Raw genomic sequence first — 22409 nt, forward strand, 5'->3', positions numbered from 1 at the left:
GAATGTTTCATTATTTTGTTTTCATTGTTAATAGGGCATTTCAATATTCAGTGTACAATGCGCATACATCTTCTTTTCTAATTAAATGCATGTGACAAAGATGCCTTAGACCCACCAACAGAGCTCACTGTACACTACAACAATAGAGTTCCATTCAAGTCCAAGGTTCCCCAGCACAACAGATAGGTGTCCAAATTCCTTCTGGGTCCAATGAAATTAATTTTGTCTTATACTCTCTCTCCCCTGTGTGGAGATTTCTAAATAGTGGTGGGAAGTGCCAGATGGTAAGCATCTCTGCCCAATCCTAGGATGACACATCATCGCTCCACCCCATCTAAAACCTCTTGCACAACATTTTGAGACATGATAATATGGTGATCAGAAGTTGTCTGTTGAAAAAACTTCTCCAAGATTCTGGACCACTCCCCTAAATGAGACAGCTGTCTGGTTTCTTCCCTCCAAAACATCAAAAGGGAGCCCCTTTTATGACTGATTCCAGATGTCTGGTATTTTCCCCTTTCTTCTTCTTGGGATGAGCCATTTCAGGTATGGGGTAGTATAAAAAGTAATTAGCACATGCAGACTCTGTCTCCACCATTTCATTTTATTTGTGTGGTGTCATCAGAGTAATTAAATTGGCAAAGCAAGATGAACAAAGCCAGGAATTTAATTTAGAGTAGAATTAGGAATTCTGGTGCAGGGTGATGCCCACTCCCCAAAGGAAGTGGCCATCCAGGGGAGCCCGGAATTTAATTTAGAGTGGAATTAACCTGAGCCACAGAAACATAATATATCTTAAAGGTCTAGCAGGAGTAGAAATCTGATAAAAGTAACATTAACTCTGCACTTGGGATCCATGTTATGATAAGATTAGTGTGTCACTCTAATCTCTAATGCAGTGAGGCAGACACGCTTTTCAGTGAAGTACTACAGACTAACACTATAAATTCCCACTTGCATCATAGGGCCAGTAAAAGTCAGCACCAATCCATGAAGGGTCCGTTTTTTGACTGGCTATTTAAGCGCAGATACTGTGCATATGGAGGCAGTAGTCTCACTTGCTGTACACATGTGTCTATGTGCAGCCAACCCACAGCCTATTACCCTAGTTGATCAGCAGAGGACCTTTTATTTAGAGGGGGTGATAAATTCTTCTCCACCAGTGGAGTTGGCGGAGTTTTGGCAACTCTGCGATACGCATATAACACGGACACACCAACCAGGTTCATCCTGATCAAATATTTTTACTTCTTACTTATTCTTTTAAGTCCCAAACGACCACAGGAGTCAACCAATGTCTTAAGTCCTCGGGACCTCAAGGGAGCATGTAGAGACTCAGAGTGTCAGCCAGAAGAGAAAAACAGGGCCAAGTCTATCAGAGTCCATTCGAGGTCCTGTTGCCACTGGTCAACTGGGTACCTCCAGGAAAAGGCCTCTTGCAGTTTGTTGTCTCCTTGTATCCACAGGGGTGGTCAGTCAACAGCCCTTTGGAATCCATTTCTTTGCCCAAGGTACAAAAGGGAGCAGGTCCAGTCTTTCAAGACCAATCACAGACAGCAGTTCAAGTCTACTTTTGATTTTCCCCAGGTTCCAAAAGTGTTCTGAAGTGAATGCCTGAAGAGGTCACATTTATGACTGGCATAAGCTGATGGGTCAGGGAGACTCCTGGCCTATCTCTAACCAATGGAGTCAAAGTTACTTGGCCAACCCTACCCACTTTTTCACCTACAATGCAAAATGTCAGAGCATGGTCAAGTTGGCAAACCTCTTGAACCACAATTAACTAAGGCTCTAACTGCTGGGTGTGTGTGTTGGGGGAGTGTACAATGGTAAACCTGATACTCTCTCACATCTAAAGCTAATGTCCTGTTTGAGCAGACAGGTTACCCACAATCAACCCGGAGACAGAAGTCTGGTAGGATAAAAGCAGGCTCCTTAATAAGACAGTGGATGCCCAAGAATTGTCTTGGCATCTTATCCCCTCCCATTCAAATGTGCCCCATGTGTTTTATGTAAACCCAACAGAGCTGTCAAGCAGACTTTGACACTGTTGTGTCAAAAACAACATCCACGGCCAGCACTCTGGATATGTTGGAGAGTTCAGAGGAGTCATCCCTGTCCACTCAAATCATCCTATGGTTTACTCCTAGGGGGCATTTCACTCTTATTCCCTGGTTGGGAGAAGCTGAAGAGCCAATTCAGATTAGCTTCCAGGTACAAATTAGCTTCCAAGTACTTCCAGGAAAAGGCCTCTTGCAGCTTGTTGTCTCCCTGTAGCCACATGTGAGGTCAGTCACCAGACTTTTGTAATCCACTTCTTTGTTCTGGGTACAACAGGGAGCATCTCCAGTCTTTGAAGGCTCCTCTGATGTCGCAGACAGCAGTTGCAGTCTGTTTCTGATTTTTCACAGGTCCAGAAAGTGTTCGGAAGCGGATGCTTCGAGAGGCAGGGAAAACATAACTTTCTAAACGTTTTTTTTCCTTAATGTTTATCAACAGTCTGACTTCACCATTGAATTGGACTTTTAATAACTATTAAAAATAGTTGTTTAATAATTTTCTAGTTGCCACCATTCCTAAGATAGAGAATTAGTATTTAATATTGTTTCTCAAAGTTTCTCTATCGGCCAGCTATCTTTCCTTTTTCAAAGCAAAAATACCTTTTGGGTGCGAACCACTGTAGGGATATTTTGACATTATGACCCTCATTACAACCCTGGCAGTCAGTGATAAAGTGGGGGTAATACCGCCAACAGGCCGGCGGTAATTACCGCCAAATTATGACCATGGCGGAAAGATCTCAGATAGACAGCCACTTTTCCACACTGACTGCTAGGGCGGAAACAACAGCCACCATGGCGGTAGCCACATACAGCCAGGCGGAAGCCAATGTTCCGCCCACCGTATTATGACAGCCCAATCTGCCACCTTTTCTGGGGCGGTACCAACTACATCAAAAGCCTGGCGGAAACACTGCACAGAAGGGAAAGGACTCACCATTGGAGACACAGGCAACAACCACGTGGCCATGGAGCCCGAGCTGCAAATATTTCTGATGATTTTTCACGTTCTGCTCCACCACGAACACCAACGACGGCGAAGACGACCAGGGTGAGTACAGCCACCTAGCACACAAGGGAGGCGGGGAGGAAAAAAAGAGTGACACACACACGCACAACACACACCACCACTCCCAACACCATACACACAATCCGATGCATTAAGAAAACATATTTACCCCGACCCCTCAGGAATTATGCAAGGACAACACGAATAGATGAAAGTGAGTGTAATAATACTGTATAAATACAGTAGAAATACGTACTTCCAATCTAAAAGTATATACACATGTACAATCCAAGGGACACTGCCCAGTTCTCAATGTGCGTGGGCCACAGGGCCACATTACAAAGTCCAAGGCCCCACTTGTCTCCTGCCACAACATGGAGAGAACACTGCAGGGGCATAATTTGGAAAATAGGCAGGTGCCTCGGGGACGGGGAACAGGGGGGCACCTCAGCTGGCAGGTGGAACGCCACTGGTCCTGGAGGGGGCAACTTGCCCATTGCTCTGTCCTGTCTGTGCAAGGCCACAGTCTCTCAAGTGGGTTACTTGCCCCTTGCTTGGTCTTGGGGAGTGCAAGGCCACATTCTCTCAAGTGGGTGACTTGCCCACTGCTTGTCCTGGGGAGTGCAAGGCCACAGTCTCTCAAGTGGGTGACTTGCCCACTCTTTGGTCCTGGAGAGTGCAAGGCCACATTCTCTGAAGTGGGTGACTTGCCCACATGCTCTGGAGGGGGCATCGTGCCCTGTGATCTTCATCCTGGGGAGGATGGGGTGAGTGGGTGGCTTCCCAATTTTTCTGGAGGGGGCATTGTGCCCTGTGATTCTCTTCCTAGGGAGGATGGGGTGAGTGGGTGGCTTCCCCAATGGGTCTGGAGGGGGCATCGTGCCCAGTGATCTTCATCCTGGGAAAGATGGGGTGAGTGGGTGGCTTCCCCACTGGTTCTGGAGGAGGCATTGTGCCCTGTGATCTTCATCCTGGGGAGGATGGGGTGAGTAGGTGGCTCCCCACTGGTTCTGGAGGGGGCATTGTGCCCTGTGATCTTCATCCTGGGGAGGATGGGGTGAGTAGGGGGCTTCCCCACTGCTTCTGGAGGGGGCAATGTACCCTGTGATGCAGATCTTGGGGAGGGCAAGGTCACAGTCTCTCAAGTGGGTGTCATTCCCACAGGATTTGCAGGGGGCAGGCCACACAACAGTCCATGGAGGCAGGTCTACAGAATGTCCGCCTGCGGTGACGGCTGCTCAGTGGTGGCAGTGGTGTTGCTGCTGCTGCCTACGGTGGTTGTGAGGGGAAGCTCCTGCCTATCCCCTGCAGCTTTGGACGGCTGCCCACTGCTGGTGGTGGTGGTGGTGCTGCTGCTGGTTGCTGGGGAAGCTCCTGCCCATCCCTTGCAGCCTTGGACGGCTTCCCACTGCTGGTGGTGGTGGTGCTGCTGCTGCTGGTGGTGGTTGTGGGGGGAAGCTCCTGCTCATCCCCTGCAACCTCAGATGGCTGCCCACTGATGGTGGTGGTGGTGCTGCTGCTGTTGGTGGTTGTGGGGGGAAGCTCATGCCCATCCCCTGCAGCCTCAGACGGCTGCCCACTGGTGGTGGTAGTGCTGCTGCTGCTGGTGGTGGTGGTTGTGGGGGGAAGCTCCTGCCCATCCCCTGCAGCCTCGGATGGCTGCACAACCATGGTTGGTGGTGGGGGCTCTGACTGAGTCCCAGCACAAGGCCACTTGTCCTTCCTGCCTGCTGGTGCAGGACCCTTGCCCTTCCGGGCAGCAGCTGGGGATAGCTCCTTGCCCTTCATGGCAGCAGCTGGGGCTTCCTCCTTGCCCGTCCGGGCAGCAGCTGGGGATGGCTCCTTACCCTTCCTGGCAGCAGCAGGGGATGGCTCCTTGCCCTTCCTGGCAGCAGCTGAGGATGGCTCCTTGCCCTTCCTGGCAGCACTTGGGGCAGGCACCCTTTCCGTGAGGCAGCCTGGTGCCCTGGATCCATTGCCCACATGAGTGGGTGTGGACACTACTGGGCCCGTGGACTGGGTGGCTGAGGTGCTTGCCTAAGTTTTAGCCACCCTGGTCAGAAGTGAAGGACAGGAGGGTGGAGGGGTAGGGAAGAAGTCAATGGTGGAGAGGAAAAGCTGCTTAGGGACATTGGTATTGGGAGGAGGAGATGGTATGGGAGTGGAGGAAGATGGAGTGGTTTTGGGAGGTGTCTTTCTGCTGTGTTTGGATGCAGGAGCATGGGCTGGGTGCTGTTGTGAGGTGGATGGCTGTTGGGTGTCTGAGTGCTTGCTTTGTGTACCTTGGGAGGGGGAGGGACAGACACAGTGGGCGGGGACACAGAGGACATGCGCATGGCTGTTGTGGAGGTTTGTCTGCCAGTGAAGTGTGTGTTCTGATAGGTGTGCTGGTGATGGAGGTAGTGGATGTGGATGTAGTGCATGCAGGTGTGAGTGTAGACTCAACTGGGAGGAAGGTAGAGGAGGAGGAGGACGGGGACACAGTGGAGGCAGTGGATGTTGGTATGTCTGCATCTGGATGGTATTTGTGTGAGTGCCTGTGGGATGATGTGTGGTGCTTGTGTTTGCCTGTGCCACTCTTGTGTGTTGTCTTGTGTGCATGCTCGTCTGCCTCTGTGCTTGGGATAGTTTGGGGTCAAGGGGAAAGGGATCAGGTGGAGGAAGTTGAAGGGTGGAAACAGGGACAATGACAGCCATCAGAGAGGAGGCCAGAGCCTGGATTGATCTCTGTTAGGCCACTAAGCCAGTGTGAATTCCCTCCAGAAATGTATTGGTCTGTTGCATTTGGGTTGCCAGCCCCCGGATGGCATTCACAATGGTTGACTGCCCAACAGAGATTGATCTCAGGAGGTCAATAGCCTCCACACTGAGGTGCCTGCGGTGAAGGAGATGCCCACCCTCCTGGGTGAGCGGGCACGGGCAACTCGATGACGGGCTGCTGGGAGGGCGGTGCTGGTACAGGGGTGGTGAATGTACCTGTAGCTGGAGTGGGCACAGAGGTGTCCACCACCACCAGGGAGCTTCCTTCAGAGGAGGTATCTGTGTCTGAACTGTCCTCTCCAGTTTCCGCCGTGGTGCTCTCCTCACCCTCCGTCCCACTGGTGCCCTCACTGTCAGTGGACGCGGCCTCCTGGGTCCTGTGGGATGCAGCTCCCTCCGTCGCTGGTGCCTCTGCTCCTCTGCCAGATGATGCTAATGCACATAAGGACAGGATGACAGAACAAAAAGGGGGGGAGATACAAAGGATACACTTGGTCAGTGGCTATACCAACACCACCGTTGGCATACACAGCAGCCTCACACACAGGGAACAGGCTTGCGCACTATGCGATGCACTAAAAGTAACAATGCTAGTCTCCAGGGCATGGGGAGGGACACATACCGCCAACTGCAGCACACCTGGGACCCACACAGCCCTGCCCAGTGGTGGATGCCTACAAGCTAGATAGGAGAATTATCACATCAGAACCCTGGCCAACATGGGTCCTACTCTGGAATTTCAGGCCTGGCCTAGGGGCACCCACAGACACACAACCCCCACCCGGATACCACACCACCAGGCCTAAGTAGTAATGATGGGCACTGTACTCACCCCCTTGTGGCTGCTGTGATGCCCTCAAGCCCTAACAGCTCCGGATAGGCCACCGCCAGTAGGCGGGCCATCAGGGGGTCAGGGTTCGACAGGCACCCCTTCCTCGTTGGGAGGCCATCCTCAGCTGGGCCTCCGTCGTCTTCCGTGCCCAGCGTATCAGGTCCTCCCACCATTTCCAACAGTGGGTGCTCTTCCTGCCGTAGACCCCCAGTGTCCGCACGTCCTTGGCGATGGCTCGCCATATACCCTTCTTTTGATGGGCGCTGACCTACAGAGGAAATACACACAGGGAAAGGTACTAGTCAGACCATCCTGCCTGTTACACTCATGGCCCACCATACCCCTTCCCATCCCCATTTGCACAGACCTGGCCGAGCACACAAGCAGCATGCCACCCAGGGGACATCCACCAACTCCTCCCACATGAGGCCTTCACACACACCACTCCATGCATTCCTGCCCCATGCATCGTGCTCACAGTGTACTCATCTGTTGGTCTGGAGGCCCATACAGCAGTCCGCACTGGGGTAGGACCCCATCCACCAGTCTCTCCAACTCCGCCGAGGTGAAGAAAGGGGCCCTTTCCCCAGTCACACGTGCCATGGTAGGTTCCAGACACAGGTCACAGCAGCACATGCAGTGTAGGTCCTCTCCTGTTGAAGGTCAGGTAGCAAGTGAGTGAACAAATAGAAAATGGCGTTGTCGTCTGCGGCGGTGCGTACCGTTACCACCGGCATACATCACCATTGGCAACTGTACCCAATAGGGCCCAATATTATCCAATGAGGTGTTGCCCGGCAGTTCCCGACCGCCTCCCGCAACGACGCACAACGTCAGAGGAATTACCTCACTATCACCTGACCCTCCACACAGGACAGACAGACGCCATTTCAGGGGAGGGGGGAAGGCCCTGTATTATAACTGCGTCATTATTCACAATTGTACATACAGGACAGATGCCACTTATACATTTCAAATTAACTTCATGCATTGCACTGTTGTGGCTCCAATGTACAGTTTGTGACCGGCTCCTCACTCTTTTGCCCCATGGATTGCTACCGCTGTGGATGAATAGGAGATGGAGACATACCCCTATGTACAGACCCGTGGTGTACTTGGCAACAATGGAGGACAGGCACATTATCCTCACCTATAGACTGGACAGGGCCACAATCACAGAGCTGTGTGCCCAATTGGAGCCTGACCTGATATCTGCTATCCATCATCCCACTGGGATCCCCCCTCTTGTGCAAGTCCTATCTGTGCTCCAATTCTTGGCAACTGGTTCTTTCCAAGTGAAAGTGGGATTGGCAGCAAGAATGTCACAGCCAATGTTCTCAATAGTGCTGACATGAGTGCTGGATGTCCTGATTAAACACATGTGCATCTACATTGTTTTCCCCCAGGTGGAGGATTTGGCCACAGTGAAGGCTGACTTCTATGAAATGGGACATATCCCCAACATCATTGGGGCAATTGATGGCACACATATTGCATTTGTCCCCCCATGGCAAAATGAACAGGTGTTCAGAAATCGAAACAGTTTTTACTCAATGAATGTCTAGATGGTCTGCCTGGCGGACCAGTACATCTCCCACGTCAATGCTAAGTATCCTGGGTCTTTGCATGATGCCTTTATCCTGAGGAATAGCAGCATCCAAAATGTGATGGCCCAACTGCAGAGGCACAGGGTCATGTATGGGTATGGTGTGGTCCATATAGGATAATGTGTGGCTAACAGTTGTCCCTCAATATTTGCAGGTGACTCAGGTTGCCCCAACCTATCATGGCTACTGACCCCTGTGAGGAATCCCAGGACAAGGGCAGAAGAATGTTACAATGAAGCACATAGGTATACAAGAAGGATTATAGAACGTACCTTTGGCCTCCTGAAGGCCAGGTTTCGTGCCTCCATCTAACAGGTGGATCCCTGTGCTACTCACTCAAGAAGGTCTGCCAGATAATCGTGGCATGCTGTGACGCCATGTGCCTTTTCTACAGGAGGAGGAGGCTGGAGATGGCTGTGTGGCAGCAGTGGACCCTGTGGACAGTGAGGATGAGGAGGCAGAGGATGAGGATGAAGACAACAGAACTACAGTGCTTTGACAATGCTTCCAATGACACACAGGTAAGACAGTGTAACTTCACATTTCAATGTCATTTGTTTGTTTCACATTGTCACTGGCAGACTGTGATTTCCCACTTCTACGCCCACTCACTGTACCCTTTTGAATACTCTTTTTTGCATATGTTGGTGCCCCACTTTTGCTCCTGGTGTGTTCACTGCAGCCAACTACAGATCTATCCTATGTGCACATTACTGTACAGTTGATTTGAAATGTTGGAACCTTGTTAAACAAATACATACTTAAATCATTTGACATACTCCAAACTTGCATTTTTTCAAACTGTGTTTATTGAAATGCTATGAAGAAAAGGAGGTAGTGCAATGGGCTGGGGTGATGACGGAGGAAAGTCCAGGTTATTGTTCCAGTCTATTTGTAGCACAAGTGCATTGTCAAATAGAAAGGGGAGAAATGGCGGATCAAGGAGGACAGGGTAACAAAGTGGGACACAAGGTTGACAATCAGGAGTCTTATTTCCTGGCCGGGGTCTTGGCAATAGTCTCTGGCTTCTGCCTGTATTGCAGGGGACGTTTGTGGGGTGGTTCTCCTTCTGAAGGGGGAGGGGTGCTGGTGGCCTGTTGGTCCTGTGGTGGAGCCTCCCGCACTAGTGGCAGCGGAGGTGAAGGGCAGTTCAGTAGTCTGGCTAGTGGCAGGGGCCCGCTGTTGTAAGATTGCCTCCCTCACATTGTTGGCCAGCACCCCTGCTATGGAGACCAGGGTTGTGTTGATGGCCTGCAAATCCTCCCTGATCCCCTGGTACTGTCCCTCCTGCAGCCGCCTATTCTCCTGCACGTTGGCCAGGATCTGGCCCAGCGTATCCTGGGAATGTTGGTATGCTCCCAGGATCTCGGTGAGTGCCTCTTGGAGAGTCGGTTCCCTGGGTCTGTCCTCCCCCAGTGCACAGCACTCCTCCCAGTTTCTATGCTGTCATGTGCCTCTGTCCCCTGAACCATGTGCCCACTGCCCCTGACCCCAGGTCCCTCATTGTCTTGGGTGCGAGTTGTGCCCTGGGGTCTCTGTAGTGGTGGATACAATGCTGATTGACGTGTCCTGGGGACAGAGGCATGGGTACGCTGGGTGGGTGCTGTGGTGGTTTTTCCTGAGGGGGGAGGCTCTATGATGGTGTGTGACTGTGGCTGGGTAACCAACATTCCAAGGGTCCCTAAAGGGCCAGGTTGGTCATCCAGATCCAGGTGACCAGAGTTTCTGTCATCACTGTGGGCCTCTTCTGTGGGAGGACTGGAAGTTGCTGGCACCTCTTCTCTGGTGACATTGGCTGGAATACCTGTGGGGATGTAAATGCAGTGTTACTGTTTCTGTGTGTGACATATGGTGCATGGGTGGCTTGCCCTCTTTGGTTGTATTTGCTCTGGCAGCTTTCACTTGTGTCAGTTGTTATGTGGTGGACTATCTGATTCTCTCTATTTTGCATGCTTTAGTGATAAGTGTCCATGCAGGTCTGGTAGTGGTGTCCATGCATTGGTATGGCATGCATGGCTTGGCATTGGAATGAGTGAGATGTGATGTTGGGGGGTGTGGGACTTGGTGATGTGATGGGAGTGAGGGTGAGGGTATGTGAGGACATGCAGGTAGGGGGTGATAGAAATAGAGAGTTGACTTACCAGAGTCCAGTCCTCCTGCTACTCCTGCCAGGCCCTCAGGATGCATGATTGCCAAGACTTGCTCCTCCCATGTTGTTAGTTGTAGGTGAGGAGGTGGGGGTCTACCACCAGTCCTCCGTACAGCGAGTTGGTGTCTTGCTGCAATGGAATGTACCTTCCCCCGTAGGTCCTTCCACCTCTTCCTGATGTCATCCCTGGTTCTTGGGTGCTGTCCCACGGTGTTGACCCTGTCCACGATTCTCTACCATAGTTCCATCTTCCTAGCTATTGATATTTGCTGCACCTGGGCTCCATATAGCTGTGGCTCTGCCTGGATGATTTCCTCCACCTTGACCCTTAGCTCCTCCTCTGTGAATCTGGGGTGTCATTGTGGTGCCACTGAGGAGGAGTTAAGGGTCATGGTGGAGCAAATCGTCAGGGTAGAGCCACAGCTCTTTGGAGCACAGGTGCAGCAGATATCAATATCAAGGAAGATGGAGCTGACCGCCGTGCAATTCCTCATTGGTTAATATTGGGCCCTATGGGTTACAGTGGCCAATGGTGATCTACGCCGGCGGTGACGGTATGCACTGCTGCGGATGTGACCACCATTTTCTATCTGATTCCTCCCTTGTTTCCTGACATTCCATAGGAAAGGACCTACACTGCATGTGCTGCTGTGACCTGTGTCTGGAACCTACCTTGGCCCGTGTGATTGTGGAAAGGGCTCCTGCCTTCACTTCCGTGGAGTTGGAGCGACTGGTGGATGGGGTCCTACCCCAGTACGCCATGCTGTATGGGCCTCCAGACCAACAGGTGAGTACACCTTGAGCATGATGCATGTGGCATGAATGCTTGGAATAGTGTGTGAAGGGGGGTGGGTGGATGTCCTCTTGGCGGTATACATGTTGTGGGCTGGGCTATGTGTGTGCCAATGGTGATGCAAATGGGTATGGTGGGCCAGTGGTGTGACAGGCTGGACTGTTTATTTAATGGTGTTCTCCTGTCTGTATTGCCTCTGCAGGTCAGTGCACATCAAAAGAAGGGAATATGGCATGCTCTCCTGTCTGTTCTCCTGTCTGTATTGCCTCTGCAGGTCAGTGCATATCAAAAGAAGGGAATATGGCATGCCATTGCAAAGGACGTGCGGGCCCTGGGGGTCTATTGCAGGTGGAGCACCCACTGTCGGAAACAGTGGGAGGACCTGAGACGCAGGGCACGAAAGACCGTGGAGGCCCAGCTGAGGATGGCCTCCCAACGAGGAAGGGGTGCCCATTGGACCCTGACCCCCCTGATGGCCAGCATACTGGCAGTGGCCAACCCTGAGCCGGATGGGCGCTTGAAGGCATCACAGCAGCCACAAGGGGGTGAGTACAGTGTCCATCATTACAACTTTCGGCTGGTGGGGTGGTATCCGGGTGGTGGTTGTGTGTCCTTGGATGCCCCTAGGCCAGGCCAGACAATGCAGCGTAGGTCCTCTGGTGGCTAAGGGTTTGAATGTGAAATAGTGCTTACTTAGCTTGTTAGTATTCACTCCTGGGCAGGGCTGTGTGGGTCGCAGGTGTGCTGCAGTTGGCGGTGTGAGCTCCTCCTCATTCCTTGATGACTAGCCATTTCACTGGTAGTGCCATGCATAGTGCGCAGGCCTGTTCCCTGTGTGTGAGGGTGCTGTGTACGCCAAGGGTGGTGTTGTTGCAGTCATTACCCCAGTGTATCCTTTGTCTCTCTCCCCCTTTCTTGTTTTGTCATCCTGTACTTATGTGCATTAGCATCATCTGGTGAATGAGCAGAGGCACCGGTGACAGAGGGAGCTGCATCCCACCAGATCCTAGAGGTAGAGTCCACCGATGCTGAGGGCACCAGGGGGACAGAGGGCGAGTGGTGCACCACTGCGGAGACTGGAGGGGACAACACAGACTTTGATACCTCCTCCGATGGGAGCTCCCTGGAGGTGGGGAACATCTCTGTGACCACCTCAGCAGCAGATACAGCCGTCACCCCCATACCAGCACCGCCCTCCCAGTAGCCCCTCAGCGAGTTGCCCGTACCCTCTCACCCAGGAGGGTGGGCATCTCCTTCATCCCAGGTACCTCAGGTCCTGCCCAAGTGAGCCCTTCTGCCCTGAATGAGGAGGATATTGACCTCCTGAGATCCATCTCTGTAGGGCTGGCAACCATTGTGAATGCCATCCAGGGGCTGGCAGCCCAGATGCAGCAATGAAATGAATTCCTGGAGGGCATTCATGGTGTATTGGCGGCCCGACAGAGATCGATTCAGGCTCTGGCCTCCTTTCTGATGGTAGCCATTGTCCCTGTTTCAACCGCCCCCCCCCCAACTTCCACTTCCCAGTCCCATTCTTCTCAACCCCAACCCATCCCAAGCACACAGCCAGACAAGCATGTACATAAGAAAACACCCAAGAGTGTCACAGGCAAACACAAGCACCACACTTCATCCCACAGGCACTCATGCAAACACCATTCATTTGCAGACATGACAACATCCACTATCTCCACTGTCTCCTCACACCCAGTTGCATCTACACTCACACTGGCATGCACTACATCAATATCCAGTACCAGCATCATCACCCCACCAAGCAGAACACACACATCACTGGCAGACACCTGCACAACATCCTTGCACGCATCCCCTGTGTCCTCTCTCACCGTGTCTGTCCCCCCTCCTAAAGTACACCAACGCAAGCACTCAGACACCCAACAGCCATCCACCTCACAACAGCTTACATCCCATGCACCCAAATCCAGCAGACAAACACCTCCAAAACCCCTCCCTCATCCTCCACGCCCATTACTCCTCCCTCTTCCTGCCCCAACATATCTAAAAAGCTTTTAATTTCCACAATTGACCTCTTCCCTACCACCCCATCCTGCAAGTATGGGCAGGGCAGCAAGGACCCAGCCCAGCACCTCAGCCTAACAGTCCACGGCCCCAGTGGAAGCACCACTGCAAAGAAGGGAAAGGAGCCTGCACCAGCTGGAAAGAAGGGGAAGGAGCCTGCACCAGCTGCAAAGAAGGGGAAGAGTGCTGCAAAGAAGGGGAAGGAGCCTGCACCAGCTGCAAAGAAAGGGAAGGAGCCTGCACCAGCTGGTAAAGAAGGGGAAGCAGCCTGCACCAGCAGGTAGAGGGGGGAGTGCCCATCCACCAGTGCCAGGAAGGGTAAGGGATTCCCAACCCATGAGTAGGAGGAGAGGAGGCAATCTACGTCAGCGGAAGCTGCCAGCCAAACACCACCACCACCACCAGCTGTCACTGGGCCCCCACCGCCAGCCGTGGCTGTGCAGCCATCAGAGAGTGCAGGGGCTGAGAAGGAGCCTCCCACAACCACCACCACAGTGCAGCCATCAGAGGGTGCAGGGGCTGAGCAGGAGCCTCCCACAACCACCACCACAGTGCAGCCGTCAGAGGGTGCAGGGGATGAGCAGGAGCCTCCCGCAACCACCACCACAGTGCAGCCATCACCGCTGACGGAAGCCATATAGTCCAGCCTCCAAGGGCTGCTGTGTGGCCTGCCCCCACCAGAACCAGTGGGCAGGACACCCACTTGAGATATTGTGGCCTTGCACTCCCCAGAACAAAGCACAGGGCATGTTGCCCCTCCAGAACCAGTGGGCAAGACACCCGCTTGAGAGACTGTGGCCTTGCACTCCCCAGGACAAAGCACAGGGCATGTTGCCTCCTCCAGAACCAGTGGGAAAGACACCCACTTGAGAGACTGTGGCCTTGCACTCCCCAGGACAAAGCAGTGGGCATGTTGTCCTTTCCAGAACCAGTGGGCTTGTTCCTGCATCCGGCTGAGGTGCCCCACCTCCCCCTAAGGTGCCTGCCTATTTGACAACTGATGCCCCTGCAGTGTTCTATCCAGATTGGTGCAGGATTCGAGTGGGGCCTTGGACTGTGGCCTGTGTCCACGTGGGCCCTTTGATCTATGAACTGGGCAGTATCCTTTTTTTTTATATAAGTGTACATATCTGTTTCATGGCCAAATCGGATTGTTGATTTTATTGTTGTACTGATTACAATAATTTTCGTAAATTCCTGTTGCCTTTGCATTATTCTGCAGATTTTCATGGTTAAATTGTTTTTGTAATGCATATGGTTGTGTGTATGACAAGTGTATGTTGGGTGTGTGTGTGTGTCATTCTCTTTTTCCTCCTACCCTCCCTTGTCTTCTAGCCGGCTGTACTCACCATCGTCGTCTTCGCCGACGTTGGTGTTCCAGGTGGAGCATAACGCAGAAGATCATCAGAAAGACTTGCAGTTTGGGTTCCATGGCGGTGTGGTTCTTCCCTGTGTCTCCAATGGTGAGTCCTTTCTCTTCTGTGATGTGTTTCTATCAGGCTTTTGATGACGTTGGTACCGCCCCGGAAAAGGTGGCGGATTTGTGTGTCAAAATATGGCGGACGGTCCTTTGTCTTCCACCTGGCTGTAGGTGGCTACCGCTGTGGTGATTGTTGTTTCCGCTGTGGCAGTCGGTGTGGTACATTGGCTGTCTATCAGGGATATCACCTCCATAGTAATAATTTGGCGGTAATTACTGCCATCCTGTTGGCGGTATTACTGCCATTTTATCACCCACTGCCAGGGTCGTAATGAGGGCCATAGTTTGCAAAAAATCAATTTTTATGTAGTGATAAGCTAGATTTGATACCTATGCTTGTGCTTTACATGGTTGGCATGTGCATGAGATGCCTGTGTTTGTATTCTCTATGAATGGGCCACAAGAAGGTAGACCAAAAGCCCAGGAACATTTCCATGCAGCAGCAACTTAATGGAGGTTACCATGTTTATGGTTGGTGGAGTGTAATTGATGGGGACGACCAACTCAGGTCTTGTGGTTTGGCTGTGGAGCAAACTTGCAACAGTCCTGCTGATGTTTTTTAGAGGAGTGACTGAAATTTAAGAGCAGCCAAGATACTGTAACATAGTACATGATTTTACCCAGAAACTCCAGTCTTCAGGGATCTGCAGACTCAAAATCTAATGCTTTCCATTGGATGGTTAGGAAAAGGACAAATTAAATTATGTTTCTCCTTCTATTATCTTATGGCTAAATTGATTAAATGTTTGCATTGCCCTGAACCACGTAAGTGATTGCAGGGCGATGAAAAACCTAAAACGAGATTTACTAGGCCATGCAAGGCCACTTGCATGACCCTGCATGGCTTGATAAATCTAAAGTAACTTAAGGAAGTTCAAATCACTGCCTTGCATTACTCTGCGGCAGTGAGGCGTGCCATGAGCACAGCATGGGTGTTCCCATGCACCTACCCATGTATTCTGACACATTCCCAGATTTACCAGCACTGATAGACCTGGAAAAGCATCAGAGTGGTACACCTCCCCACTGCAGGCGCAACGAGGAGAAATATCTATATTTCTCAACATTGTTCACTTTTTCTAAGTGTGCTGCATTCTGCAACATACGTAGGAAGAGGACTATGCCTCTGAGGCATTGGCATAGGTAGGTGTTTGTGCACCACCGCATGCAGAGAGTTGGCTGAAGCGTATAAATTTAAATACAGCACAGACCTGCCATTTCCTTTTTGCGCGGCACACCAAGGTAACTTCCTTCTTTGCTTGATTATTGCTTAAATATGCTCCTAAATCTCTCATAATTGTTATGCCATTGATAATTGTTACTTTTCGTATTTATAGTGCTAATGCTTGGATGCTTCGCACACATGACCTCAGACAGGGAACCAAGCTGCAGATGTAGGTAGTGCATTGCTTACATGTGCTACTTATATCTACATTGTGGTGATAGCAGCAGTGAGGTTTGCCTTAAGTATGGATATTGAACATGCTAAGTTGTTGATCCTCTTATGAATAAGATTTTTAGTGGCAGTGTGCATAGAGAAAACTTGAAAGTTTATTTTTACATGCAGTTGAGAAGGGATCATAAATATGACCCATTGTCCTTGACGGCAAAATTATAATTAAGTTCATCTGATGCGACCTAATTATTCATCAATGTACAAACAACATCTGCTGAGAATAAGTCTTAGAATGAGACATTAAACCTAATGCAATTAGCTAATGCAAACATTCAAATGTTCACTATTGCGTCTCAGATCACGTATTAAAATAATTTTACTGAAACCAATGAAAATGAAAGAAGTTGGTCGCAGCTTTATTTTTAACCAGGCAGATAATGGCTCCCGTGAAAAAGAAATCGAAATGCGCCTCTCAAAACAGAGCTGAACAAACAGCAGCATCTCTGCACAGGTGATGGCCGATGAATCACTTGGTTATTTTTACACAGCAGAAAAGCATTCGAGGCTGGCATTGTGTCTTCGTGCTCTCCCCCTCTGTCTGTTATTTAATATGTGCATTTAAAGTTAGGTTACAGCTATAATTACACTCAGCAAGAAAACGAGCAGCTGCCTCATTGGTCATACGTCTTGGAGAGCCCATGAATTCCTGACAGCTAAAACGCAAATGCATGTACTGCGCTCAATTAAATTAAGATATTTTTTTTTGTCATTGAGAGTGGATTAATAGCTTTGGTAATTACACCGCTATCACCAGGGTGCGAGATTAATACTGAGGCTATCACTCAAACGTTCGCAACCTGTGAACTGAAACAATATACATACACATGATGTGAGGGAATATTCAAATGTTTGAATGTATTTACATAAAATGTATTTATCAAAGTACAACAGAAAAGACAGCTACATGGCTGCTGTCCTCGTTTGCTTTGTCAAAACTTGACTAAGTAGAATCTAGTGAAGAACTTTTGACATCTCAGTGATGACCGCTGTCTTTCCGTCAGTGAACCAGTATTGACTGATTTTATATTAGGCAGACCTTTTTAGAGCCAAAGGTTTACAAATCAAATGCTCACATATATTCATATGTATATTTACATATATATATAGCAATTTGTACACAATCAGAGAATTCGACAAGAGAGCTATTATCAAGGCTAAAACCATTTCTTGCTTTTCATTTCATTTGATGTGATGTACATTTTGCATTTTGAAGCCCCTTCTGTCATGTAATTTTTCGAAAATATGATATGCCTTCCAGACGGGACATTTTGCCACGGAGATGGCCTCCCACTTGCCTTTGTATTCTCTATGCCCCATCACCGGCAGCAGGCCTGCAGCAAGAATCATATTTTAAGGGGGGCACGGCTCTCAGTTATGACCAAACATTACAACTGTTCTCCATAAGTGCACTTTTTCCCAAATGCTGCTTGTACTACTAATTGATGACCCCCGAATATTGTAGCAAAAGAATATTGAGGGTAGAACATCAAAATGTGCATATAGGGAAGTGTAGGTTTACTATTCCTTAATTCACATCTTCATGCCTTGAAAGATACATATGTAGTGTAGGTCAAAACTTTAAATGGAAATACAGAGGTGCAAGTACTCACTATTTAGAGAATCTGTTTGCTCCAGAGAAATGCTGGTACTCGCTCATTAAAGTTATTGTAGCAGTGAGTTGGAGAAGTGGTGATACTCTCCTATTAAATGTATTGCAGGAGTGCTGAGAAGTACAGATACCCTTCCTTTCAAATTACACAAGTGCAGGTGCTCAGTACCAGACAGTATCTGCCAATATAAAGCACTGGCATAGGTATATATATGTTGAGTGAGGTATAGAAAATCTGTACTTGCTTAAATGTTGACATTTTGTATTCAATACTTCTCCATATTCTGTGCCACAATATTCTGCTTTCAATATCAGGGTGCACAGCATGTGATTCCATGTGAAGCAAAATGTGGATTTTTTTAAGGTACGTATTAAAGCACACTCAATCAACTTTCCAAAACCCAACTTTAAATCCTATAAGTTAGATGGGATTTAAAGTAAAGGGGTGTAAAGTTGTAAAGTGGACTGACTGTCGCTGTGTGTATGCTCTAAACTGTTCAAGCTTTGTGAAGTGCAACAATTACGAAGTTCTGAGCCCTGCCTCCCACAACTCTTACTGCAGGTGATGGATGCCTAACCTCCACAAGCAACATTGCTTTGTTGGAGGATGACCTACCTGGGAAACTTTGCACTGGGAAAGTATCACAACTAGAAGGCCCAAGAGAAGAAACTTCAATGGATTCGTAAAGTGTGAAGTTTTCTGACTGTGGCAAACTTCATAGGTGAAGTCCCCACTGCCTCTCTCAACCTTTTCCCAACTACCTCTTTCTGTTTGCTGCTGCATCTATCTTCCCATTCCTGTCTCTTTGTTTCTCTTTCTCTTTCTTTTTATATTCAATCTCTTTCATTGAGTCTTCTCTTCTTTTCTAGAACCTCTTCTTTATATCTTACTTGTACTTCTTAAAGTTTGTAATTCTCTTTCTATCCCTTTTCTCTATAGATTTTCACTGATGACATCCACATGACTCTGGCCAGAGGACACATGCTGGCCCTCATCCTCCTAGACCTCTCCACAGCATTTGACAGTCTCCTACACCATCCTTATCCAGCACCTAGGTGAAATTGAAATCCAAGGAGAAATCCTCCGATAGATCTGCTCTTTCCTGACTGGAATGACCCAGTCAGTCAGCCTGACACCGTACACCTCGGATGCCTGTGACCTCATCTGCAGAGTTCCACAAGGATCCTCCTTGAGTCCACTTTCTTCAACGCATACATGATCCCTCTAGCACGTATCATCCGCTCCCAAAAAATTAACATCCTCTGTTAAGCTGATGACATGCAGCTCATTCTCTCCATCAGGGAAAAAATGACAAGTGCACAGATCAAGTTCAATGCATGTGTGACTGTAATCACCCACTGAATGGCAACCAACTGTCTAAAGCTGAATACTGACAAGATCAAAATCATGATCTTTGGGAAGAGCACATCACAGTGGGACTCCACCTGGAGGCAAAAAAATCTAGAACCTAAACCCACTCCCCCACGCAAACCCCTCTTGATCATCATCAATGGCAAGCTCGGCATAACTGCCCAAGTCAATGCCATCACTGTCTCATGCTTTCATACACTGAGGATGGTGAGGCAGATTTTGAAATGACTCCTAATAAGCACCTGGAAAACCATCACACATGCACTGGTCACAAGCAAGCTGGAGTACGGGAACACCATCTATGTTGGGATCAACAAAAAACTCACCAGAAGGCTGCAGACCATTGAGAACGTGGTGGCCAGAATTGCTCTCAACTTCCCACACTATATTCAAATCACACCACACCTGAAGGAGCTCCACTGGCTCCTCATTCATAAAAGAGCACAATTCAAGGTCCTCAACCACACTCTCAAGGCACTATATAACACTGGTTCAACATAACTCAATATTCACATTTTCTTTCACAAATATTCCAGATTCCTCCTTGCACAAATCCCATGCATATGGAACACCATATCTGGCAGTCAAGGCTTCTCCTATGTTATTTCTAAAGCATGGAACGACCTGCCTCTACACCTAAGAGCGTCCTCCTCATTTTTTGAATTCCACAAGAAGTTAAAGACCTCGCTTTTCTAGGCCTTAGGTGTGCCTAGACTCACACCTGCTCAGTGCCAGAACACCCGTCCAGGTGATCATGCACACTAGAAATCTGTATAACATAACAACATAAAACAGCAAAACAAAAGTGAAATCAGACTGTGCTAATGGAATTTGCTTGGATCCACAAATCTCCATTCATAAAGCGTTCCTAAACTTCTCCTGATAGCAATAGTACACCACTTGTATGACTGGGCTATCAGATGTGAAAGGAAAGGCTCCTTAATCTCCCTAAGACACAAGGAAACACCAAGATTTTGCCTTTCAATTTGACTGATTCTGGTTATGTGGGTAGCTGTGGTACCAGTGTTTGGTCTGGATCCTGGGAAATCAGCCAGGCCCAAACATTCCTGAAAACAAGGCACATAAGGTAATCTGGTGTAGTGTGGCTTGTATGGATCCCAATATAGTTTCTTACCTAGAGTGCCTTGTAAACACCAAAGGTTGGTTAAATCACAGATTTCTCCTATATTTAGGGGAAATAAGATTCTGGAATCTGTGAGGATCCATAAATTTCCTGCTACCCAGTGTTTCCTTACTTCTCCCCAAAAAAATGCTTCTCCAAACGTTCACAAAGTATTCTGCATTTAGAGCATTAATCTTCTTGGTTTGTCTGTTGGCCAATGGGTGACACACACCCGCTTCCATGAACAACCAACACCGGGGAGGGTTTAAAAGGATCCTCTGACGTAAAGATGCACTGCCACGAAATGCATTAGACCACCTGGGAAATCGTTTTGGGGGTCAGTCCGTGGGTGATGGGTCGGCCCCACTTGGGGAAACGCATTGGGTGATGGATGTTTGTGGCTTTTGATTGATTAAAAAAGGAATACTGCACTTCCTTGAGTGTCGCGCTTTTCTTTGTTTGGTGAGGAAATAGTACAGGGATTTGGGCCCTCCCTTACATAGGCACCAGCTGTCGAGCATTCTGTGAGCTGCTGTCTGGAAAGTTTCGGGGTGATCTGTAAAGCGGGGGCTGAGATAAAGTGGTGGTGAAATTTAGAGAGTTTCCAATGTTAATTACCATAGGGAAAATTGAGCAGTGATAGCGCCAAAACCATTAAACGGAATTACACAGAATTTGGCAGAAAGGTAGCTCTTGGTCTAAAAAGAGCACTTTTTGTTATTTCGTGTAAATCTGTTCACTAGTTTTAGAGAAATTAAGGAAAATCCAAATTTGTGTATCTAGTAACACAAAGTTGCAACCCCTCTTGATCTCGTGCCGAGATCTAATTGGCTGACAACACTTCAAGAAGGAAGAGTTGTCAGCCATGTTGGGACTCTGCTTCAGCCGAGTCCCACAAAAAACATTACAAATAAAGAAAAGGGACCAGGATGCAGACACCCTGACCCCTTAGCTCTGGTGGTGGGTTCCCAGAGGGACCACCAAGGCTAAAAAGTATTTATTTTTTCAATTTTGCCAAGAAACATGAAGGATCCGTGAATCCGCACCAAAAAAAAACAAAAAAACAAAGAAGCCAAAAATGAAACCAAAAGGTTACAGGGACGTTATGGTTAGGAAATAGAATAAAAAAAAAAAACTAGAATTTCATTGATAAAACCAGAGGTTAGAGGGACACTATAGTTAGGCTCACATTTTAAAAGTACAAGACCATAGAAATTCACCAGTTATAGTTATAGTTACATGAAGTATCTATAACTCATGCCCTAAGGTAGCTACAACTAACACCCTCGCCATGCACTGCTAATTAACCCACAAATTACGCCATTCATGACATCTTCAATAACATCATTGGTAATATCAATGTAATATTTGCAGTAAAATGTTTGATGAAAAAAATGTGCATGGCTGGATGACAAGGAAGGAGCTGGCATGGTAGGAACGGAAAGTGCCTTCCCTGTGCATGTGAAAGACCAAATGCAGAATCCTGCCACTTCAGGGTCGGTTTCTGTTTTATGTACCTGCACCATGGTACACTCCTTTGGAGATATGTGTTGAAACTACAGAGAGGGCATCCAACACACAAAGGTATGCATTGTACAATGTCTGCTGTGTAACCAAGCTCCTGAGTCATGTCATGGCCTACCAGGAATCTACACATTGCCTGGTCTGCACTGTGGGTCTGTCATTTGTGCAATAAGCCTGTACAGGACTAATAAGATTTCTGTGAAAGTGACAACAAAGCTGTGGGAGGAAGGGACCTGTCATGAGTCAAAGAAACACATTGTGAGTGATGCACAATGCACATACGGACTAGTTCTGGGATTTACCTCTGTACTTATTCCTAATCTAGTCAATGTACTGAGGCATTCAGGGTGAGTGTTGCAACTAGAGCCTCACATTGGCCACATGCCTGGATCTGCTGGTATACAGAGTGGGCACAGTGGCACAGTTGCATAGCCACAGTGACTCTTTCACAGCCTGGACTATGTCCCATACTGGAAGACTACATGACACTCACAGTTCCATCACTTCCATGCCTTTCAGACAACAGTTTGGCAAGGCTATATGTGGGGTGAAAGATTTGTGGCACAATATACATTGCTTAAAATATCCTCAAATG

The sequence above is a fragment of the Pleurodeles waltl genome, chromosome 11 (assembly GCF_031143425.1).
Source record: "Pleurodeles waltl isolate 20211129_DDA chromosome 11, aPleWal1.hap1.20221129, whole genome shotgun sequence".
Taxonomy (NCBI): Eukaryota; Metazoa; Chordata; class Amphibia; order Caudata; family Salamandridae; genus Pleurodeles; species Pleurodeles waltl.